Source organism: Hemicordylus capensis, chromosome 1 (assembly GCF_027244095.1).
Source record: "Hemicordylus capensis ecotype Gifberg chromosome 1, rHemCap1.1.pri, whole genome shotgun sequence".
NCBI lineage: Eukaryota > Metazoa > Chordata > Lepidosauria > Squamata > Cordylidae > Hemicordylus > Hemicordylus capensis.
In genome coordinates, this window is record NC_069657.1 from 371,316,282 (window position 1) to 371,336,723 (window position 20,442).

At 45.0% G+C, this 20,442-nt stretch overlaps 1 long non-coding RNA gene across 3 annotated transcripts in view; it reads left to right on the forward strand.

The window, feature by feature from the left end:
* LOC128344751 (uncharacterized) overlaps positions 1-20,442 on the forward strand; it is a 179,355-nt gene that overhangs the window by 69,114 nt on the left and 89,799 nt on the right. For 2 of the 3 annotated variants that reach the window (XR_008316022.1, XR_008316020.1), the window contains exons 4-5: positions 10,002-10,106; positions 12,876-13,021. This is a non-coding gene — a long non-coding RNA (uncharacterized LOC128344751). Of the gene's footprint in view, positions 1-3,674; positions 3,831-10,001; positions 10,107-12,875; positions 13,022-20,442 lie in introns of all 3 variants that reach the window. The other variant, XR_008316021.1, reaches the window with a different exon arrangement.

Consider the following 20,442-nt stretch of genomic DNA (forward strand, 5'->3'; position numbering starts at 1 on the left):
GGAGATGTGTGTTAAAGGGCTTTAAAAGCCTCCTGTGAAAAACCTCCTGCAATCAAACTTGACTGAATTTGTTCAGAATTCTGAGAAAACAAACATAGGTTCACCCTGCATGCTTGAAAGTCTCCTTTGCTAATCTGCAGCAAGGGGCCCATTTTAATAATTCATCTTTCTAGTGTGTTCTAGGCATTAAAAGTAATACAAATGTATAGTACTCAATGTATATCACTATATATTGTGACGTGTGTGTGTATTCAGTGAAATGTATTTCCAGGCAGCATACTTATTTTGGAATATCAGACTTAAATCCTTGGGGGCCTGGGGTGTGTGGGGGGGGCCCATTTTAAAATCTTGTCTCTGGGCCCACTCCAACCTTGCTACGCCCCTGCTTGGAGAAGCTGCTGCCAGTCTATGAAGACAATACTGAGCTAGATAGACCAATGGTCTGACTCAGTATATGGCAGTTTCCTATGTTCCTATGTTCTAAATCTGTTCAAGGTAGCTTCCTAGGAATGTAAAGATTGTTTCTCTTTTTCTGGCAAGTCTCCTTTGCCCGTTAGTGGCTATAACTGCAGAAGTTCCATCAATGCAGCTTTTCCTGGTTTTGAGATACAGTGGTGGGGAGAACTCCTGCTGCTGGATGTCTGCCTGTCACATTCTCTCTCTCGTTCTCTCATTCACGTTCTCTTAAGGAAGAGAAATCCAGCCTGGAAAAAAATGGCAGCCCTGTTATCTCTAAAGCTAAGTAGGGCTTTTGTCTTTGAAGGGGACAGCTCTTGGCGTCCTCATCTATGTTGTTCAGAGCTCTTCAGAAGGACAGGCTATATTCAGATGTAATAAATAATAATCTGGCAAGTTAGAACAGCAAAGGCACACAGACAGGAATTCTCTGCTTTCAAGCACTGCAATTTTCTTCCTTTAAAAGTACAAATAAACAGAAGCCTGTATATCATCTGTGTATGCTGCAAAACCTTTCTATTCAGGCTAGAACAATGGCCAATTTTTCAGCCAGGAGGAGTCTGGTGCAACATATAAGACAGCATGACTTTAAAGTGCATATACCACCATGGGCATCTGAAGGGGGTGGCAAGATGGGGCAGTTGCCCACCCGGTTTGAGACAGTCCCACAGAATTCAATGGGGCCTACTCCCAGTTAAGTGGGTATAAGATAGCAATCTTTGCCTCCTCCCTGGAAATTGTCCTGTGGACGCCCAGGATACTGTCCCTTCTGCCAGCAGTCCCCCACCCCCACCGCTTAAATAGTCTACAGGGAAACTGGGAGTCGGAAGCTGCACCGAACTGGAGGAAGAGGCAGCAAGGTAGACCTGACTCTACCCTAGCCAGGACCATGGACCACCCTGACTGATTGGTCATCCATGACTAGCACAAGGGTTCCCAACTTTTAAAAACAAGTTTGCCCCTTCCATCACAAATCTTTAGCTCAGGTATCCCAGAGAAACTGGGGTCATTCACATGATGGCGGGCAGGTGAGAAGGCAGGGTTCAACCTACATTCCCCCATACTATTACTCCTGAGCCTCTCGGTGCACAAGCTGCATGCCCAAATGTCTTGCACTGCTGGGAGCAGCACGGATGACTATTTATGCTGCTCCCAGTTGCATGGAGCAACAGAGGCTGGGACTCATTTTCTCAGCCTGCGCATATCCCACAAGGCATCGCGTGATGAGCACAGTGCCTTGTGGGATTCTCCCATCAGATGGGCACTATAGGCACCAGTCTCTGTGCCTCTTCAGGTCTGTGGTGCTGAGGAGACACACAAGCCTGGCAGCCAGGTTAAAGGAGTGCATGCTCCCTTAACCTTGACTAAGAGCTGGGCTTGGGAGTGGGGTTAGGCTGCATGGGAGCACTGGCATCTTCACAGATCTTGGAGCTCCACAAGAGGAGTCTAGTCCAGGCTAGGCTGCCTTGTGAGAACAGCCTCAGTCTCTGTGTGTGTTTTGTGTACACACACAAAATTTTAAATGTTACAGTTATGAGACAGGCTATGTTACTCACTAGTACTCCCATTGAAATTAATGGGACAAGTTTTCTTTTCCAATTAATTTCAATGGGAGTACTTAGTGCTAATTTTCTGAAGCCTGTTAGTCAGGCTGAGGGGAAGAGTATGTTGAGCTACAGCATAGAGCCAGCATGTACTCAATCAGGAGTAGGGGAGGAGGGTCTTCACCCTCCTCCTTCCCCTTCTGCAGCAGATATATAGTTGAAGATGTGTTGGCTTCAAGTTGGCAATTCTCAGATAGGGAACAAATAGCACAGCTGCAGTGTGTGGGGGGGGCAGGGGGCAGAGGGCTCCACGCGTACCTCTTGGGAGCCCTTCAGGTACAGCTAGGGGTATTAGTATCCCCTGTCAGGAACCCCTGGACTACCATATAGTGACTGGAGAATAAGCACAGCAATCCTTTCATAATAGTTCTATTTCAATATCTGTTATTTAACCTTTAAGAACAGGGTGGGACAGAAATCCAAAAACATAATAGAAAAAGATGCCTAGGTCTCCACAATGACAGAGGAAAGGAAGTGCCACAAGAGTTTCAGTCTCTTCCACAGAGTTCTGATTTCTGCTAACTCCTCTGTTCTTGCAAAACATACAAAGCCTAAGAGGGTTTTGTGGGGAGAGCTGGGGCCATGGGGATTAGGGGCCTCCCAGCTCTCAGAAGTCCCAGCATGCCCTGTGCAAATATGCGGGGCATTCTGAGGAGTCCCTCCACCCCCAATGCCAGAAGGCTTGTTGTAGCCTCCCAGTTGGGGCTATTCATGAGTCGCCAAGGCATGGAGTGACACATGATCAAACAAATGGGGTTGTCGGAGTGCACGCTCCGCTAACCTTGTTTAGGGGTGGGGGGCAATTAAGCAGGCTCCCAACGATTCATATGTGCGGTGTAAACAGGGCTGAGCTCCCTTAGCCAGGTTTCCACCGCGCATGCGAATAGCCTCACAGTCTCATTACTTAAACCATCCTTTAGTGAAGCAAAACTTTGAAGCTGTTTCATGACCAGGAGAAATCGGGCTAAGGGAGCCTCGCCTGATTTCTCCTGGTTGTCTGCTGCCATGGGAGCTGCGTGGCTCCCGGCAGCAAACTACCAAAAGTACCCTTCTGCTTAAACTAGGTTAGCGGAATGAGCACTCTGCTAACCCCGTTAGGTTGAGCGTGTGCTGCCACGGCGTGGCTCCATGCCACAGCCACACATGCGGAGACCCCTGCTGGGAGGCTAAAACAAGCTTCCTGACCCTGGGGGTCTCTCCAGAATGCCCCCCATGCTCATGCAGGGCATCCTGGAACTTCCGGGGACAGGCTGGCCCCCAACCCCTCCACCCCTGCTGGCTCCGTGATGGAGCCGGCAACTGTGTGGGTGGCCAATCCGGCTACCCAGGGACGGCTCCCTGCCCGTGTGCGGGGAGAGTGGGCTAAGCCCACTAACCTAAGAGAGAGAGAGCTAAGCCCGCTCTCCCTGCACTAACCCTGAAGCACCTCTTTGTGTCATTTGAGATTACTCTGATAACAGAAAAAAAAGAAAATTGATATAGAGGTTGAAGATCAAACTGGAAAAATAATAGGGAGGAGAGCTGGCCCATTCATTGTGAGTTTTATTGTGAGTTGGCCCTTTTATTCTATGGCTAGATCATTTTTCCACTGAAAAGGGTTTTTTCTCTCATCAGCTGATGCCTTTTCCTCTCTTCTTTTCCACTTGAGATGACTGCAGTGCCCCAACTGTTCTACATCAAACAGCTGAACAAGATGTGTTCCACTTGTCAGAAATGGTGGGATTGTTGCACAGTCTTACTTACTCAGGATTTAATAGGCATCTTTAAGAGGTAACATTTACTGGCCTGTGATATTTGCATTTTACAATGGTATTTGTAGAGTCCTTTAGTCACATTAGGAATCATAGCATGTATGTCAATTTTAAAGTGATTTGGGGTTTATTTTAAAGGTATCTACTATTGGCTAACCAAACATTCTACTTTATATCTAGACCTACAAATATAAATTGATTCAAGGCTCAAGGAGATGTCAGCCGATGTATAGTGCCTCCAAGTTTCCATCTTTAGTTTTTGTGTGTGTTTTTTTAAAAAGAACTTGTGGTCAGGTGGTTTGTAGGAACCTAGGAAGCTGCCATATACTGAGGCTATTCTCATGATGGCGGATGGGCCCAGCCCAGTTTTCCCCTATCATGAGAACCAGTGAGCTCACGAGTGAGCCCAGTGGTTCTCTGGCGGCTAGCCCGCCAAAGTAGCCCTCCACTTAGCCCAGGTTAGCGAAGTGAGCGCTCCGCTAACTCGGGTTTTCTGATCATGTGCTACCACGGCGTGGCTCCGCTCCATGGCGACGCATGAAGAGACCCCCGCCAGGAGGCTGCAAGCAGCCTCCCAGGTTTGGAGGTATCTCCAGGATTGCCTGCGCACTCGTGTGGGGCATCCTGGAACTTCCAGGGGCTGCACGGCCCACAATCCCCACCACCCCTGTTGACTCCGTGACGGAGCCAGCAGTCATGTGGCTGGCCAATCCAGCTGCCCAGGGCTGCCATTTGATCATCTGCTGGGAGAGTGGGCTAAGCCAGCTCTCCTCACAGAATCCCCTCTGGCGCTTCACACTGATTGTTTGAAGCACCTCACTGAGTCAGACCATTGGTCTATAATCTAGCTCAGTATTATCTTCACAGACTGGCAGCGGCTTCTCCAAGGTTGCAGGCAGGAATCTCTCTCAGCCCTATTTTGGAGATGCCAGGGAGGGAACTTGAAACCTTCTGCTCTTTCCAGTGCAGCTCCATCACCTGAGGGAAATATCTTTCAGTGCTCACAATTCTAGTCTCCCATTCAGATGCAACCAGGGCAGACCCTGCTTAGCTAAGGGGAAAAGGTCATGCTTTCTACCACAAGACCAGCTCTCCACTCCAAACAACACACCCAGTCCTCTGGATTGGTCCTTCTGCTTTGAATTTCCCAGGCTTTTACCTTATTAGGAAATGCCCACCCTCTCAGAAGTTACTCTGAATGAGGCCTAAAGATAAAGTGTGCCGTCGAGTCGGCATCGACTCCTGGTGACCACAGAGCCACATAGCTGTCCCCAGTAGAATACCACAGCAAAACACTTTCCTGATTAAAATCATCCCCCTGAAGCTGCAATTTGAACTAAGCGGGAAGTGGCTATTGATGCCAATAATATACTTGATTTATTGAGAATTTTGGGAGAGGAAGAGGGAGAGACAGAGACCTTAGTAGGTAAACTGAATTTGAGCCTGAGCTCTTCAAGCCTGGAGCCTGTTTTCAGTTAGGGCTGCACCAGATAATCTCTAATTTTGATATTGTTAGGAGGTTCAGAAGTAGACCTCTGTGCAGTGCAGTGCCCCCCAACTCCTAAGGAGACACGTAGTTTGGACTTGGCTGCCCTCAAGAGGATCAGGGAGGAAGACAGGGTTGACCACTGTCACTAGGAGCCTCATAGGGAGACCAGTAAAGGAAGGAGCCCAACAGCTACTGCCTATCTTATAAAGGCCCAAACCGGGTGCTCCGACACCATAAACGAGCTTCCCCTGTGGAGACTCTAGTTCTCCCGAGACCCCATGGCAAGGCAGCCATGACTCACTCTTCATCTACTCATCTAGATGAAGTCATAAATTTAGTCATAAAATAGATAGATAGATAGATAGATAGATAGATAGATAGATAGATAGACAGAGAGATAAATAAATAAATATCACTGCCCTTCTGACCTCTGCACTGATGTCAGCTCAGACACACCTCTCAGATAATCCTAAATTCTCAGAGTCAACATCCTGCATCCTCCTCAGAAGATCAGACCCTCAGGTAATCCATTGTTCTCTACCAGACAGTAACCAAGTAACCATGAACCCAGAGAAGCCCCACATCAGCACGTAGCACTCATGCACAAGGCAGCTTTCACCCTATAAAGACAGCCAGCCAGAAAGAAACCCCTCCAATTCGCTCAACCCTTGAGATTCATTTGGGAGGATGGGACCCTATGCTCCGCTGTCATCTCTCCACCATGCTGCTGAGGATCCAGGCTTCCCTTCAAAAGCATATAGTATTGGAGGATGCTTTACTTCCTCCACCCTAGAACCTTTCTTCTCTCCCTGATTCCCCTTTTGGAGTGTATGTGTGTGAGTGCATGTATTACTGACAGGCTAGATTAGGAAAGTCTTCTTAAGGTTCCACTGTGTTTATTATTCTAACCATCAAAGTTGGGGAGGTTTGATCAGCTTCTCCCCGGATTAAAAGGCAGCCCCAGAGTGCACTGGGGCTAATGATAATGTGGGATCGGGGCCACCATGACTGAAGGACTCCTGAAAAACTCAGGGGCCCTGCTCATGAGAAGCACTCCACTTTATGGCAATGGTCTTAAGCCAGGATCTATAGCCAAGTGAGGCATATTCTTGGATAAAGTGCCATTGCCCACATGGGGAATGCCCATTCATAAGTGTGCTCTTCTGTGAGAGAGAGCAATAGCCTAGGGCAGAAGCCCCGAGGCAGGGTTTGCATCCAGCCACTCCCACCAGCAAGGAATATCCACTTCATGCTCCTCCCACTCAGGGGGAGGCTGCTCATGCACTCTCTTTCCGTTCTCTGTTCTTAAGAGAGCCAGCGTGGTGTAGTGGTTAGAGTGCTGGACTAGGACCAAGGAGACCCAAGTTCAAATCCCCATTCAGCCATGAAACTTGCTAGGTGACTCTGGGCTAGTCACTTCTCTCTCAGCCCAAGCTACTTCACAAGGTTGTTGTGAGGAGAAACCTAAGTATGTAGTACACTGCTCTGGGCTCCTTGGAAGAAGAGCGGGATATAAAATGTAAGATGATGATAATGATAATGATAATAGAATTCCAGCAACTCCCAAACAGCATATCCTCCTTACTCCAAGACCAGGAAAATAATGACCATCAATCATGCTCTGCACCCCCGCAGTGATGTAGATAGGCTATACCTCCCTCGCAGCTCAGGTGGAAGAGGAATGCTACAAGTCCATCAAACAATAGAGGAGGAGAAAAGAGGCCTTGAAGAATATATCAAGGACAGTGAAGAAGATGCACTTCAAATGGTCAGTAATGAGAAACTATTAAACACCAATGAAACAAAGCAGGCCTACAAGAAAGAACAAGTCAAGAACTGGGCATAAAAATGGAAAAACAAGGCACTGCATGGTCAATATTTGCACAATATAAGTGGAAAATCAGACATCACCAAGACCTAGCAATGGCTTAAGAATGGAAACTTGAAGAAAGAAACAGAGGGTTTAATACTGGCTGCACAAGAACAGGCACTAAGAACAAATGCAATAAGAGCAAAAGTAGAAACATCAACAACAAACAACAAATGCAGCCTTTGTAAAGAAGCAGATGAAATAGTGGACCACCCAGAGATGAAAGTTTGGGTGGTATATAAATGTGATAGATAAATAAATAAATAAATAATCACCTGTTGTAAAAAGATCACACCGACTGACTACAAACAAAGGCATGACAAGGTAGCAGGGATGATACACTGGAACATCTGCAAAAAATACAAGCTACCTGGTGGGACCAAAAAATACAAGCTAACATTGGTGGGACCATAAAATTGAAAAGGTTGTAGAAAACGAAGATGCAAAAATATTATGGGACTTCCAACTACAAACAGACAAACATCTGCCACACAATACACCAGATATAACTGTAGTCGAGAAGAAAGAAAAACAAGTGAAAATAATCGACATAGCAATACCAGGGGATAGCAGAATAGAAGAAAAAGAAATAGAAAAAATCACCAAATACAAAGATCTACAAATTGAAATTGAAAGGCTGTGGCAGAAAAAGACCAAAATAATCCCAGGGGTAATTGGCACCCTAGGCACAATTCCAAAACAACTTGAAGAGCACCTCAACACCATAGGGGCCACAGAAATCACCATCAGTCAGTTACAAAAAGCAACTTTACTGGGAACAGCCTATATTCTGCGACAATATCTATAATAATAACAGCAACAATACTGATAATATAATTCAGCCAAAATTCATTAACAACTTAATTTGTTAGCCATCCCATAACAAATTGCTTTTTGGGTGGCTTACAACACTCATTATCATTACAATCAAGCTTCTTATTTTGTTTTCAATAAAACAACTTTTTATTTGGATTTAAACCTGTATTAGTGACTTTCTGGAGAAACTGCCTACTTTAAAACTGCACATAAAGGTCTCAAAAGTGGGGTGAAAGTTTCCCATGTAACCATATTTGTTTCATAAACATCACATTTAATATAGCTGAACCAAATACCAAGAACTATTCAGCTTGCCAAACATTTGCATGGTTCCAACTGGCTGCTGCTTTATCTCTATATCATTTTGCATTTCTTCATTTCCCTCAATTTCCCACAGGCAGCACCTGTGATTTTCTTTATGAGTGTATGTGATGTCATAGCATCAGATTTAATATAATGATGGTGTCATCTTCAAAATCAATTTAGTCATCATTCACATCCAATAGAAACATTAATAGTGTGGGCAAACGAGGCTAGAACAGTGAGGAAATAGAGACAAAAGAAAATGATGCTGAGAAGAATAATGCAAGCATGTTCACAAAGACTGAAGAAAATCAGTGAAAACCTGTGATAAGAAACACATTACTGCTCCCAGCGCATATAGGGATGTCCTCCCATAAGGTTATATATTCTATGTATTTTAAGCATCTAACCAACTGGCAGATATCTATTTCCCTGCAAAACATCTTTAGATCTAACTGTGTTATGATTTGTCCAAGCCTCAAAATGTTTTCTATCTGAATTGTGTCTTTTAAAAGCTTTGATATCAAAATCAAACAAGCATATTGCCATATTTTAGGGAGAGAGCCTCAAATAGCATATCATTAAAAAGAACACATACACTAGGAATTAAAATATTCTGAATTCAACAAATTCTTCTGTGACGCCTTGCCGTTCTCGTACTTGCTTTCTTGCTTTTTGAGGGAGGGGAGATTGCAAACATAATTTCATCTCATTTTTTAAAAAACCCTTTTTGCAAGCAAATCTGAGTCTGGAGAATTTGCTTAACCTACTCTTCCTTCCTCTCCAAATTAGTTTCAGATCTAAATGGAAGTCCTTGAAATTGAAATTGTTGAGACTAGATGTCTAAAGCAAGCATTTGAACAAAGGAAAGTAGCTGTCCTTACACCAAGCTGCTGTTATCTTTCTCATAATGAAACAGGCTGGGAATGATTTTTCTCTAAAGTTCTGGAATGATAGTAATAGCAAGCAAGTATGGCAGCTGGGTGGAACATTCTAGGACTCCTGACTTTGTGGATTAAAATCTGGCACAGCACAGACATTGATCCACTAAAAGCAGCAGGTTCAATTTCATGTAAATCAAAGAGGAAAGCAGGATTGTGGAACTTTGGGAAACAAGATGGAAAGTTATGTTTGTCTGGAACTCAATGGCTCACGTACCATGCAGGTGTTTTGCATGCCGTGGGTGCTGCTGTGCCTTCCAAATGCAAGTTGTGCTAAAGCACACTTGTGCAAATTCTGAAATTGTGCAAGGGAGTGGCACAATCACACAGCCTTTATTTCCAATGGTCACGCCATTGCATAACTTCCTTGTATGATTTTGGCATTTTTGCAAGTGCACTCTAGCGCAATTTGAATTTGAAGACCCTGAAGAGTTTGTGGTTTATGAAACACCTGTGGAATTCTGCATAGTATGTGAAGCACCATTGCCTCAGCAGCAGCAGCAGCAGCAGCTTCAGAAGACTGCTGTTTCCCAAAGTGCAATGAAGCCGTAGAGACTTTTATATATGCACGTCTTCCTTCCTTCCTTCCTTCTTCCTTCCTTCCTTCTTTTCATAAGCATGAGGGCTGGTTCATACATGTGTGTTTACTGCTTATTTTCTTCATGCTGTTTGCTCTACACAGGGCAGAATTCAGACTAAGTCACAATTAGGCCGCATTGAAATCAATACAACTGAAGTTAATCATGACTAGCTTGTCTCTTTTTATTTCAGCATGGCTGACTCAGACTGGATCCTTCCCACTCTTATTTTCTCCACTCTAGATCTGGAGCGTGCACTGTTTTCGTGGTGCAGGAACAAGCAACTTCATGCTTTCAGGTGAGCATTGCACCTTCAGGCCTAGGTTTTTGCTAAGATTCCACACTTGTCTCTGCTCCTGGCATCAGATGTAATTTGGAGGTACTGGAGCTGGGGGTGGGACCATCAACCCCGCCACCCAATCTGCAGTCTCCTTGAGCAGGGTGGTAGTATTGGGAATTTTATCAGTGCCTGCTGATACCTCTTGATCTCTGTAGGTTCTAGAGCTGGTGGTGAGATCCTCCTCCCAAGTTCTCATCCAATTTAGGGCCGTTATTGCGAGGAAGGTGGTGACGAGGCATGACAAAATTATGGTGCCATCCTTAAGAGAGGCTCTCAAAATCCCTAGGTACTGTTGAGCAAATTGCCTCCAATATATTGTTTTATTTGCAGTACAGAGAAATACAATACCCATGAATCAAACAGTTGTATCTTCTGTCAGCACCAATGTTTACGTAGAGTTTTGGTACTGTAAGAGAATAAAACAATTTAAATAACATAGAGAAATGAAAGTAAAACAAATTAAATCAACTCTGTCAAATGAAACTGGGAGAAGGGAGGCAAGGAGGGGGAAGGATGTTTCAAGTGGTGCTTGCAATCTATTAACAGGAGCAACCCCAAACCCCAAACCCCAAAAGTATTTTTATTAACCAAGCCTGATTATACCTTCTCTCCTGCCTGTGTTCCTCTGTACTTTCTCTGAGATATTTTGCCAAGTCACTTCTAAGTGTTGCTGCTCTGGCTCCTCCCTTTGGGTCCCTGGGCCACTCCTGCATCTGTTCTTCCAAGTCTCCCACTTAGTTCCGCGTACATTGCTACAAGGGAGATGACCTTTCAAACAATCATTTGAATTCAGCTGTGCTGATCATTATGCAAACATTTAAGACTACTACCAGGCTTGGCATTAAACTGCAAGTAGATTTTTTAAAACTGCAAATTGTATTAGAGTTGCCCAGTTAGGATATGTCAAATATGCCATGGAGGTATTGAGCCCAAATAATACTATTTTTCAGGCCTTCTAGAGTTTGATAAATAACTGGGCATGCAGTCATACACGGTGAAGCTATTCCCATAATATTTAACAGCATGATACTGAATTCATAAGCCCTATTCTCACATCAGGGCCATTCATGACCTATTGGGTGGGTGGGTAGGTGGGGGGAAGGCTTCACAAACCTCGCCTTCCCCACAGATGCTAATTCTTTGCTTGGTGGGAGCGTGGAACTCAGTCCCACACAATCTTCTCCACTGCAGATCGCTCTGAGGCCAGGACCCGTTGTCCCAGCCTCCAGGTATCCCACAGTGTACGGCACACCAAGCACAGTGCACTGGGGGATTCCTCCAGGAGATGGGTACTCTAGGTGCCCGTCTTTATGTCAGAGTGAGCAGCAAGCAGCTCACGTTTTCACACAATTCTGACATCCGGGTTAAAGGTATGTTTGCACCCTTAATCTTGGTTAAGAGCTGGGCTTCGGCGTCATGAGGCTGCCGGGATCCGTGTGGATCCTGGCGATTAATGGGCAGCCAAGCCCAGGCTTGGCTGCTCATGAGAACAGCCTCATTATGTTCAACACTTGTACATGTTCACAGTTTCTCTGAAAATTTCTGGAACTATCTTTATGCAAGAGAAGATGCTTCTGATTAGTAGGGGTGTGCACAAAACCAGTTTGCCTGGTTCAGTTCAAGTCAGAACTGGACTTTAACTGGACCGGGCAGCTCGGCTCGAATTCAAGCTGGTTTGTGGGAATAAAAAAATTCCCCAGTGCACTGAGCTCGGTGTGTGGTGCACTGTGGGATACCTGGAGGCCAAGACAATGGGTCCCGGCCCCAGAGTGTTCCAAACATGCCCGGTTCATTTTAAGTCTGGTTTGGAAATTTTCAGGAAAATTGTGCACATGAATTGTATGCATTAATACCCTGAGGTGATTTTTCTTTTGTCTCTGAGGTTGAACTTCCATTTCTCTGAGAATATTGCCCTTAGTTGCTTTTGTTTCCCCCTCCCCCTCCCAAGACCATAGTGAGTACGGTAAATTGTGTGAATTCTTGTCTGGGAAAAGTAATAGATTTAAGCTATTAGTTATGATATCAAGTCTATAATATTTAACTGAATTTGAGAAGCTCTTTAAGAAAAATGATCAACATAGGTAAAATTCAAAGACTTCATTTGATAGGAAGCTTATCATATCCTTTGTGCCAATAAATATTTCTATAATTAAAAATATCTGCCTTCTTTTCCATTTCAGTTTGGATAGCTTCAGCTTCCAGATCCAAAATATCATAAAGCTCTTGCTAGAGTAGCATTCTCTATTAGAAATCTCTCCATGGGAGGCACTTACAAACAGTGATAATAGCAACACTTAACCATCTGTTTTAAGGTCATTCCATTTAGTTTAGCAATCTTGATGGAAGCCAGGCTTTCCAAGCTGTGAATCATTCTTGAAGCCCACTTTGGAACTCCTTTACATTTTTTAGTTTCTTTTAAAAAAGCATTGACACAAGCCCTAGACTTGTTATTCTATTACCACATACCCTACTACTGATTATTATTTTTCACTCCAAGTCAGCTTGTGTAAATCTAGTGTCATCAGCAATAAGTTACTTGCTTTGAGGGCACGATTTCATATCTCATCAGGCTTATGTTCTTGTCAAGTTACTTAATGACACTGAAGAATGTAAAACCCAGATATCCTGAAGTATAAAATTGTTTTAATAGAGCACTTCTTCAAATAGAAGAGCTGCCAGGTTGTAACCCGGAAATTGATTTTAAATCCATACCTTTCATTTCTCCAGTGAAATATGAGATGAAGCAGCCATGGCTACTACTGTCCATTTTTCTATCCAGTCCTGTTGTCTACCTCTTTCCCACCTGCTATGTGGCACTGCTGAAGACAAAGAGTTGGAAGACTACTCTGTGAAGAGCAGACATAGCTGGGGAGGTGAGCCAGCTTTTCTAAACATCTAGCCTCCCCACCCTTCAAACTAACTAACAGGTGGAGGGGAGATTTCCAGGGGCTGGTTTCTCTTATAAGGGATAAGTCCTAGTCTCTCTCTCTCTCTCTCTCTCTCTCTCTCTCTCTCTCTCTCTCTCTCTCTGTTATATGCCAGGGCTAGCATTTCCCAAGGCTAGCAAACTCCAGTGTTTCAGTTTGTCCCTGCCTGGAGGGGGTGGAGCCAGCTAGGGCTGGGGGAGGCCCCACATTCGTTTGACATTCCTTTGACTCACATCCTGTGTCTCAGTTGGAAGACTACTCTCTACATAAGAGGTGAAGGCCCAAGAGCATAGCAAACAGAGCATAATGAACAGGGATTGCAAACAGGGCACTGGAGTTTAGCAGGAGTTTAGTGGGAAGTGTGTGTGGGGCCTGGAACAAGCCCCTGTGATCACAAGGAGCCTGGTGTAGAAGAGAATGCATGTACAAATCCCTCCCTCATATTCTTGGGAAAGGCTGTTTGGACAGTTAAATAGCTGACCATTACAACTGAGACATACCCTTCTAATAAACTATCTTTAAATACTGTAAGCAGCCAACAAAAACAGTATGAAGACTGAAGGTCAGCAGGGGAGGGGGCACTTCCCAGTGTATTGCACAGAGTGCCAGATGTATGACTGTTTGCCCCATGGGCAGAAGTCATGGGTGTGTGCTCGGTGCAAGGAGCTCCGGGCTCTCATGGAACAAATTAGTTCCACTGAGACCAAGGTGGTGGATCTGGAGAAGCTCAGAGAGACAGAGATAGAGGCATCCCACTCCAGGGGATATAGATAGATAGATAGATACATAGATAGATAGATAGATAGATAGATAGATAGAGGCATCCCACTCCAGGGCTGATAGCTCCTCTGCTGTCAGGGAGAATGAAGGTCTCGGGCAAGGAGGACATTGGTCTGAGGAAGAGGGAAATGCTCCTTTAGAAGGGACCCCTTCCATGGTTGATGAGCCCATATCCTCTCGCACAGGGGATACTCCTCCGGGAGGGTGGGGGCCTCCTTGTAGTGGGTGATTCGATAATTAGAGGTATAGAGAGATGGGTTTGTGACCCGTGTGTTGACTGCATGGTGACTTGCCTGCCTAGTGTGAAGGTTGTGGACATCACACAGTGTCTAGATAGGATCTTAGGCAGTGCTGGGGAAAAGACAGCTGTCGTGGTGCATGTCGGCACCAACGATGTGGGGAAATGTAGTTGGGAGGTCCTGGAGGCCAAATTTAGGCTGATAGGTAGTATATTGAAGTCCAGGACCCCCAAGGTAGCATTCTCAGAAATGCTACCTGTTCCATATGCAGGTACAGTGAGACAGGCAGAGCTGAGCGGTTTCAATGCATGGATGATACGTTGGTGCTGGGAGGAGGGGTTTAGATTTGTTAGGCACTGGGATATATTTTGGGGGAAGCAAGGCCTGTACAAAAGGGATGGGCTGCACTTGAACCAAGATGGAACCAGACTGATGGTGCTTAAAATCAAAAAGGTTGCAGACCAGCTTTTAAGATGACACCTGGGGAATTGCCAACGGGAGCTGGGCAGTATTCCATTCAGCAAATGCCATCCTTTAAAGTGCGAGGGTGCAAAGGATTCAGATCAAACAGAAGCGGGTGGAGCAGAACCGCATAAAAAGCAGAGAAGAGCCTGTGCCAGCTGGTCAAATAATCAAAAGAAAGATAGCATACATCCAGTGAGAGATTCAGTGTATAGGTTCTTATATGCCAATGCCAGAAGCCTCCGACCGAAGATGGGTGATCTGGAGTGCTTGGTTGCTAATGCAGATATAGATATAGTGGGCATAACAGAAACATGGTGGAACAATGAGAACCAGTGGGACACTGTTATCCCTGGATATAAACTCTATAGAAAGGACAAGGAGGGGCACCTTGGAGGTGGAGTAGCACCGTACGTTAAAGAAGGGATAGAATTTAACAAGCTAGAAAACCTAGGTGGACTGGAGTCCTCCACAGAAACCCTGTGGGTGACAATACAAGGCCTGAAAGGGAACGTGCTCCTGGGGAAGGGCTGTCACCCTCTGGATCAAAACCCTGACAGTGACTGGGAGTTGAAGCAGGAAATCAGGGAGGCATCAAGGAGAGGCAGGGCTGTAATAATGGGTGACTTCAATTACCCACACATAGACTGGGTCAATTCACAGTCAGGTAATGAGAAAGAGTTCAAATTTCTAGATACACTGAATGACTGTGCCCTAGAACAGTTGGTCTTGGAACCAACCAGAGAGAAGGCGACCTTAGACAATGTCTGTTCCAGGCAAATTGATGGAAAGCATCCTCAAGGATAACATTGTAATGCACATAGAAGAACTGGCCATGCTGGGAGTAAACCAGCATGGCTTCTGCAAAGGGAAATATTGCCTCACAAACCTTTTGGAGTTCTTTGAGAGTGTCAGCAAGTGTGTGGATCAAGGTGATCCAGTTGTCATAGTATAACTGGACTTCCAAAAAGCTTTTGACTAAGTTCCTCATCAAAGACTCCTGAGGAAACTTAGCAGTCATGGAATAAGGGGACAAGTACACGTGTCGATTGCTAACTGGTTAAAAGACAGAAAACAGAGGGTAGGTATAAATGAAGAGTTTTCACAATGGAGGGAAGTGAGAAGTGGGGTCCCCCAGGGATCTGTACTGGAACCAGTGCTTTTTAATTTATTCATAAATGATCTAGAAGTAGGGGTAAGCAGTGAGGTGGCCAAATTTGCAGATGATACCAAACTCTTTCGCATATTGAAATCCAAAACGGATTGTGAGGAGCTCCAAAAGGATCTCTCCAAACTGGGGAAGTGGACGAAAAAATGGCAAATGCGGTTCAGTATTGGCAAGTGTAAAGTGATGCACATTGGGATGAAAAACCCCAACTTCAAGTATACGCTGAAGGGATCTGAGCTGTCGGTGACTGACCAGGAGAGGGATCTTGGGGTCATGGTGCCCAGCTCGAAAGTGTTGATTTAATGTGCAGCAGTTGTGAAAAAGGCCAGTTCCATGCTAGAGATCATTAGGAAGGGGATTGAAAATAAAACTGCTAATATTATAATGCTGTTATATAAAACGATGGTGCGGCCACATGTGGAGTATTGCTTACAATTCTGGTCACCACATCTAAAAAAGGACTTTGTAGAACTGGAAAAGGTTCAGAAGAGGGCAACCAAGATGATCAGGGGCCTAGAGGACCTTTATTATGAAGCAAAGCTACAAAACCTGTGCCTTTTTAGTTTAGAAAAAAGATGACTGTGGGAAGACATGATAGAGGACTATAAAATCATGCATAGTGTGGAGAAAGTGGATAGAGAGAAATTCTTCTCCCTCTCACATAACACTAGAACCAGGGGTCATCCCATGAAATTCATTGCCAGGAAATCTAGGACCAACAAATGGAATTACTTTTTCACACAACGCATAATCAACTTGTGGAATTCTCTGCCACGAGATGTGGTGACAGCCAACAACCTGGGTAGCTTTAGGAGGGGTTTGGATAACTTCATGGAGGAGAGGTCTATCAACGGCTTCTAGTTGGAGGGCTATAGGCCACCTCCAGCGTCAAAGGCAGGATGCCTCTGAGTACCAGTTGCAGGGGAGTAACAGCAGGAGAGAGGGCATGCCCTCAACTCCTGCCTGTGGCTTCCAGTGGCATCTGGTGGGCCACTGTGCAAAACAGGATGCTGGACTAGATGGGCCTTGGGCCTGATCTAGCAGGGTTGTTCTTGTGTTCTTAAAGTGCTGCTTGTTATGCCAACTTGCCCCAGTTCTAACCACCCAGCCAAACCCCACTGACCAGTCACACTTTCAAAAGGAAACAAATACTAAATGTGCATGAGAAGAGCTACCCAAGAGCCCTATTTAGTCATTATTTAATGAAGGATGTACTTCAAAAATCACCAGAAGTCCCATCTTGTATGTCACTCACTCAGTTCTCCTGCTGCATCACCCACAATTATAGGCATTTGTCTGAAGAGATGGATACTGTAAGCATGCTGGCATGAGCTCCCAGGATTGGCAGTAAGGATGTGCCCAAACTGTCTTGGGCAGCCATGGACGGGTCAGGGATTAGTTCCTTTAAAAACTAGGTAAGCATTTCTCCTTACCTGGACCTCCGCCACTTCAACACTTTTCTAGGCATGGTGCTCGCTTTACAAAATACAGTCCGTGGCTGCAGCACTGCTCCCAGCAGCCTGTGCGTGCCGTTGGCCATGTGTGTCCCAGCACCATGCGCAGGCTGCTGGCAGCAGCGATACAGCCACGGGCTGTCTTTTGGAAAGTGAGCACCACACCTAGAAAAGTGTTGGGGTGGTGGAGGAGCTTACCTGGTTTTTAAAGGAACTGAGCCAGTGTGGTATAGTGGTTAGTGTGCTGGACTAGGACCAGGGAGACCTGAGTTCAAATCCCCATTCAGCTATGAAACTCACTGGATGACTCTGGGCCAGTCACATATCTCTCAGCCTAATCTACCTCATAGGGTTGCTGTGAGGGTAAACATAACTGGGCTCCTTGGAGGAAGAGCAGGATATAAATGTAAAATCATCATCATCATCATCAGGTTCAGATGCCTGGGCTTGCTGATCCTGGAAGTGTCCACTATCATGCTTACAGCATTTGGTTCTTCAGATGAAAGTCTGTAATTGTGAGTGATGAACTGGGGGAAAGGTGTGAGTTCACTTTCATAGGCTGTATGTGAGTATAGGCACGGTTAAATAACATCTGAAAGGTCTAAGGACTCTGAGAGAACGACTTAGGATCAAACTACGTGGATGTCTAAAGCATCATTAGTCCCGTTGGCTTAGTTTTTCCATTCAATAGCAGCTAGATTGGGACCATGGCAGGGGATAAGGGAGCTTTAACTCTACCCTTCACTATGGTCCTAATCAATGAGGGGCCCTGATGCAGGTGTTATGTGCCCTGGAAAAGAGCTCTCATGGGCACCAAAGGTTCAGCATAATTTATCTCTAATTTGGTCCTAGGCACTCCTCAGTATTAAATCGGGGGTCACCTGGTCACCTCCATGATTAACTGTCCGGAGGCATAATTACTTATTACATCTAGAAATTTTATCTCTTTGTCATGACCTGGATGTACCTAGTCAATGTGTCCTAGATGACCTGGTCAATATGAGGAGAAAATTAAAGTCACCCATTATCAAAATATTTTCTTCTTGGGGTGTCTCCCCAATATCTGTCTCTATAACAAGATCACCATCAGAGCCTTGGTCAGGGGAGCAATAGTGTGTCCCCAGTACTATATTACCTCTTTGGCCTAGTATTTCTACCCACAATAATTTTGTGACTGAATATGTTTCTCATAAGGTCCTCAGAAGAATCCCATAACTCATATATGAGAGTATATGAATCTGTAAATCTTCAGCCACAAACTGATGCGCTTTTTTTTTTAAAAATGGCATTTTACTTCCTATAAAACATACCAGCTGAGTATTTGTAGATTACAATGGGTAGGGAGTTTGATAAATATCTGTACATTAAGCATCATTCAGGAGTTACTTGTCTTTGTTTTAAAAGGGAGAAACTCAATTCTCAAGCCCACCCTACGATACACAAATATACAGTATGCACAACAAAACAACTAGTAAATTTTGGCAGCTTGAAGGAGACGCCGAGAGATACACATTTATTCTATCTAGCTTCTCTATCTCTTCTCCCTTACGGACTGGGAGAACTGTCTGAGCTGTGGCTGTGGTCTCTCCCAGCCTCCTTCCTGGCTGCTTATCTGTTGCTCTGCTCTTTCCAATTTCTAATTCCATCAAGCACCTGGACCAACTCTGCCTTATAGGATGAGTGAGAGTCACCCAGTGGGTTTTTCTCCAGCGCTTGGCCCTTATAAAGCAGAGCCAAGCCAGAAGTGCAGTTTCCATCACTGCTGCTGGTGCAGCTTGCCGGCAGCCAAAGGGGAACAGCCTTTGTGGAGGCAATCAGTGGTGGGACTGAGGACTTGGTCAGGACCTTCTGATAGTGGCGTATTGCTGCCTTATTATTGGTTGTGTCTGGTACAGTTATGTATCTTGGGTTGTCCAGGGATAGGGAGATGGGGATGACTCTGGGGTAGCCATTCCAGTGGTGGTGGTGAATCAACAAAGACATAGCGTTGGTAGGTCAGCAGGCCATTACAGGGGAAGGGAAATCAGAAACCTAATAGCTGTTTCCCCTTCCAGCTGGCCTATCAGTTCTTTGACCTTGGGGAGCAGTGCCAGTCACCCACAGAGCCTAACTTTGCTGCTTTGTAATGCCAGGTCAGTCAATAAAATACCAGAGATCATCCATGATTTTATTTTGAATGAAGGAGCTGATTGTCTATGCATTACAGAGACCTGGTCGGGCAAGGACAATGTTCTAGTCTGGTACAAGCTTCTCTCAGCAGGATACTCTATGGTGGAGCAGGTGAGAGGATGTGGGTGAGGTGGTGATGTGGCTGTGGTCTACAAAAACACTGTCTCCCTTACCATGATGCCTGTTGGGGAATGAGCCCGTATTGAATGTCTGTTCCTAAGCCTATCAGAATTGATAATGAAGACATTGAAGTGGTGGATATTTTCTGCCTTTTAGGATTGACCATAAACAGTAAAGGATCCAGCAGTCAAGAAATACGCCGCAGACTAGTACTTGGTAGGGTTGCAATCTAGGCCTTGGAAAGGATATTTAGATGCTGTGATGTGTCTATACGTACAAAAATTAGAATTCTTCGGACAATGGTCTTCCCTGAGACACTCTATGGATGTGAAAGCTGGACTTCGAAGAAGCAAGATAGAAAAAGCATTGATGCATTTGAACTTTGGTGCTGGAGAAGACTTTTGAGGATACCATGGACAGCCAGGAAAACAAACCATTGGATCATAGAACAAATCACTTTCACTCAAGGCACAAATGGCCAGGCTCAAACGATCATACTTTGGACACATTATGCGAAAACTCAGCTCCCTTGAGAAGTCCATAATGCTGGGGAAAGTTGAAGGAAAGAGAAGAAGAGGACGACCAGCAGCAAGGTGGATGGACTCAATTACGACAGCGATGAATGCACCTCTGAGAGACCTTAAAGGCCAAACTGAAGACAGATCATCATGGAAAGAATCTATCTGTGTGGTCGCTACGAGTAGACGCGGACTTGCTTTCAATCAATCAATCAATCAATCAATCAATCAATCAATCAATCAATCACCTAAGCCTAGGGACCAAGGATAGATTGAGAGTACTGTTGGTGTACAGATCACCCCATTGTTCAACCGAGTCCCTAACTGAGCTCATGGACCTGGTTGCAGGTTAGCACTGGAGTCGCCCAGATGGTTCGTGGTGGGGGGACTTCAGTGTTAACTATGGAATCAGGTTATCAGGAGTGGCTTAGGAGTTCATAGTTACATAACTATGGGC